This window comes from Lactuca virosa, chromosome 5 (assembly GCF_052849685.1).
Source record: "Lactuca virosa cultivar CGN04683 chromosome 5, Lactuca_virosa_CGN04683_v6, whole genome shotgun sequence".
NCBI classification, from domain to species: domain Eukaryota; kingdom Viridiplantae; phylum Streptophyta; class Magnoliopsida; order Asterales; family Asteraceae; genus Lactuca; species Lactuca virosa.
This window is the reverse complement of record NC_136430.1, coordinates 409,173,977-409,178,847: the sequence shown is the minus strand read 5'-3', so window position 1 is coordinate 409,178,847 and position 4,871 is coordinate 409,173,977. Positions and strand designations below refer to the sequence as shown.

General features: G+C 28.2%; 1 long non-coding RNA gene across 1 annotated transcript; it reads right to left on the bottom strand.

Annotated features, from left to right (window-relative positions):
• LOC145115160 (uncharacterized) lies at positions 1–2,204 on the bottom strand. Its single transcript, XR_013711437.1, has 3 exons — positions 2,132–2,204; positions 1,453–1,543; positions 1–100 (listed from the first exon to the last, which is right to left on the bottom strand). It is a non-coding gene; the product is annotated as an uncharacterized LOC145115160 (long non-coding RNA).
• Between the last annotated feature and the right edge of the window lie 2,667 nt (positions 2,205–4,871).

Below are 4,871 nucleotides of genomic sequence, written 5' to 3'. Positions count from 1 at the left end.
AGACGGTAAAATAAGAATGAAAAGCCAAACAAACTGCAATTTACCACCAATCATCGGTTGACAAGAACCGACTTTCAGTAAACATATGCGTATTTTCCTCCTGTATAAATAAATTAGATGTTAATAAGATTCATAATGAAAAAATGTATAAAAGGAAAAAAGCTCTTGTTTCTTAACATGAATGGCAACATTAAAACTGAATTTTAGTAAAAAGATGAGATGATCTAAAGATTTATAACCAAAAGATTAATAATCTTAGATTTCAAGAACTGAATAATTACACTGCAATAAAAGGATGGGATCATTAATAATCTTAAGACTTGATAAGAAACTGTAGAAAAAGAATGAGATACTATGAATCGAGTGTGTGACTAATATGAGTAAAGAAAGATACATAATACATGCATTTAGTCAACACAGAAACCATAGAAATAAGATACATTCATTTCTCACTACAGAAAACAAGCAGAGATGATCTTAATCTTAAGATTTAGATTGAATAAATTGTCTGAGTGGCACTAAATTAATACATCTGTAAAGTGTTGGTGTCTTAATACATTAAGTCAGGTTTCTTGGATTTCCTGTTCCAGATTAAGCTAAAAAACAGCCATATATAGTTGTCCAGACTAAGTGCTTAAGTAGCCATTAAGCTCATTACGTTAAAAAGAAATAACCCAAATATATATATATATATATATATATATATATATATGTGTGTGTGTGTGTGTGACATCAGTATTGTTTATTGTAAACCCAGAAGAAAATAAATGAAACCATCCATGCAAAAAAATAAAATAAGTTGCACCATAGCAATTTCTTATTTAATTAGTCTACAAGAAAGAAATCAGGGGTTTACTTGTATTAATATGGGACAGATAAGCCAATTTAAAGAAGATTAATTTTGCATATAAATGTATTAGCTATATAAAGAAGCATCGAATTTCAGTAAAAATATGTGTATCTATCTCTATTATAGCAACTGTAGAAAAAACAAGATCAGATGATATTAAGATTCGTACTAAAAAAATTAATAAAGGAAAAAGCTCATTACACTGCTAGTGCTATCTGTTAGTTTTGCTTCAACAACTTAAACCTAAAAAAAGCTCCATTGTCACCAAAAGATAGTTATCAACAGAGTTCAAATTCTTGTCTTGATTACAATAAGATTAAAAAGAGATAAAATAAGTTCCAAGAAAAACTGAAAGATTTTTCATAGGAAAAAAACTGAAAATTTTGAAAAGATATAATTGGTGGAAATTTCAAATTAAGTGCTTTCATAAATAAAAATTGAAATCTATATTTGGGTTAACTTTTCCAAGGTAAAAGGGTAATATAAATAAGTAAAATGAAAAAAAAAAAGAACATATAAGTGGATCAAAGAGTCAACAGTTGCTAATTTTGTGAGAATACAAAAAATACCTTTCAGACATGAAAAGGAACTGGTTTCATTACCTCTAGAAGCAATTTTTACATGAAGAGATGCATCTATGACTCCTTTCAACCCGTATTTTTTAGCCCACACCATATCTTCTATGTCAATAACCTACGGCATACAATGATTTTATTCAACTAACAAAATACTTTATACTCTTTATCACTAAACCTAATTTTACTATTCATCACTAGAACCAAAGAAAATGATAGCATCAAAATATACAAGGGGAAAACACCCAAAAATTTACTATGATTCATTCTAAATGATTGACCAAGAAACTAAAACGATGAACTTAAAAGGAATAAACAGCAGGATCACTCGCCTATTACCAATACATAAAACCGAATCTATGTATAAAATGAAAACCAAGAAACTCAAAGACCCTAATTTTCAAGTAAGAAAGAATTTATCAAGGAACATCGACCATTTAAAAATCCATCAAAGAAGAATCAATAATCAAGACAATTAACGGATGAAAAAACAAAATGTGTGTATTTCTTGGGCTTCCTTCCTAATGAACTAATCCAATATGTGATTAAACAAATGAAAGTAGATTAATATGGTATAGATAAGCCATTTAAAAAGATTAATATTACCGAAAGAAAAATGTAAAAGCTATAAAACAGAAAGGTTGCACATGAATATTAATAAAGGGGGTAAAATAAGAATGGTCAAACCAGACAAACTGCAATTTACCACCAAGCATTGGTTGACAAAAACTGACTTTCTGTAAATATATGTGCATTTTACTCCGCTATAGCAACTGTATAAATAAAGTAGATGTTATTAAGATTCATAATGAGAAGGTCAATAATGGAAACTGTAGAAAAAGAATGAGATGATCTTAAGGGTCAAAATCAAAAGGTTAATAATAATAATAATCTACACTACTATGAAGCGAGTTTGTGACTAAAGAGTTGATGAGAACTAAAACATACATGCATTTAGTCAACATAGAAACCATAGATAAAAGCAGAGATGATCTGACGATTCATTATATAAAAAGCTGAAGTTCTGTAAAGGTGAAGACAGGGATTCACATGTTTGTGGTCCCCAACTTTGAACAAGAAACCCAAAAAAGAAAAAGAAAACACTTGTTAATGAAAAAGATTAAACTTTTGCATATAGACGTAAAAGCTTTATAATAGAAAAGGGACGATCAAGATCACACAAACCAGATAAACTGCATATTACCACCACCAAGCATCGAACTTGAGTAAAAATATGTGTATTTTCCTCTATTATAGCAACGGTAGAAAAAACAAGTTGATATTAAGATTCTTTTTTTTATAATCTTTTGAATGTTCCAGAGTTGTAAAAGAAAGATACGACAAAGTCCAATGCTATAATTGGGTTGATTTTTCAAAAGGATATATGCTTATAACAAAAAAACTGAAAGTACAATGCTATAACTGGTAGATTTTCAAAAAAAAATGCCTTTATTAGAAAAAAGTTGAAAGTTACTATTTTGTAACACAAAAAACACACTAAAAAGTGTGTTGATTTTTCCAAGGGAAAAGGGTTTATAAGAAAAGTGAAAGTACAATACTTCATAATGAGTTTAAAATTTAAAATGTTGTCAGAAAGAAAACCAAAAAAGTGCAATGCTCTATGAAGGTTTAATTTTCAAAGAGTAATGGGCTTATAAAGAGAAAACTGTAACTACAATGCTATAATTGGTAGATTTTTCAAATTTTAATGTCCAAGATAAAAAAAAAAAAAAAAAAAAAAAATTGAAAGTTGCAAAGTCATAAGAGAAATATACTGCAAAGTGTAATGCTACAATTGGATTAATTTTTCAAAAGGATACATGCTTATAAAATGAAAACTGAAGTATAATGCTATAATTTGTAGATTTTTCAAAGTGAAATGTCTTAACAAAAAAAATCTTAACAGTAACAATCAGTGTTGTAAAACTCGGCCAACTCGGTCGAACTCGGTCAAAGGGTCAAAAATGTCATAAAAAGAGAAAAAATCAAGAATTTCAAGATTAATATGTATAATACACTTAAACATTTATTATTTAACACACATACACATGTGATTATTACTACATACATATCTTAAATTTTCAGTATTTATTCACGGTGTTGTACAGAAGGAAAACAGAAAAGTGCAATGCTATAACTGGTTTGGTTTTTCAAGTCGAAATGTGCTTATAAAAGAAAAAAAAAAGTGAAAAAACACTGCCATAATTGTTAGGTTTTTGAAAGTAAAATGTGTTGGTAAGAATTTTTTTGAAGTGCAATGCTATAAATGGATTGATTTTTTAAAAGGAAATGTTCATATAAAAAAATAAAAATGAAAGACACTGCTACAAAAAGTAGATTTCTCAAAGTAAAATGCTTTGATAAGAAAGAGTTTGATAGTTTTTTCAAAATGTGTTAATCCTTAGCAGTAAGTATCTGAAAACTGCATAAATATTTTGATAATTAAATCAAGAAACTAAAGTTGGAAAAGAAAATTACTAAAAGGTTGTTAAGCACTAAATGACTATTTTACCTTACATTCCTCTTAACCCCTCTCATGTCAGAATTGAACGATATTGTGAAATTTGATTTTTTGGAATGTAAAGGTAAAACCTTTTTTATTATATAAAAAGTAAAGTATGGCTTTAACTATTCTGTTATACATTGTTTAATCATAAGTAAACATTTTTTCTTAAAATGTATAAAAAAAATCATAATAAAAGCTCACATAAATCAAATTAAGATTATAAAAAATAACACTCCTTGCTAAAAAAGGGGGAAGGAATCACATTCCATTCCATTCCATTCCATCAGGCAAGACAACAGCTCCTTTCATTCCATAGGAATTAAGCATTACATTCCCTCAAATCAAACACCACTTAACTATTCATGCCTAATCTTTAGTATTGTACAAGCCTGCAACTTTTGCACATGTTTGGGACCCCTAGAGAAACATATAAACCAGCTATTTACTTAAAACTATAATTTTAAATTGATAGGTTAATGGATAACTAAAAACCTAAAAAAAGCTCCATTCCAAAAGATTGTTGTCAACATAGAAAAAAAAGAAGAAGAAGAAGCAAGTTCCAAGAAAAATTAACTTCTGTCTCCAAATAACAAGGCAAAGTAAAAAAGCCTCAAAATCATGATAAGTAAAACACAATGGGAAGAAATGTGAAGTCTTCACATAAGTACATAAAGCCCAACCAACAAAATTAAACATGATTCATTGTACCTATATCATTCAACAGAAGTAAATCCCTTTATTTGTAACCCTACAAACGTAAAAGTGCATTTAAAGTATAATGTTGTAACCAAAGAAAAACTAAAAGTGCCTAGCTATAACTGGTAGACTTCTCAGCATAAAAAGCCTTATAAGAAAAGAAAAATATATTTGAATCTTACAATGATGTAACCAAGAGAAAAATAAAAATAAATGCATTGCTACAATTTGGTTGATTTTTATA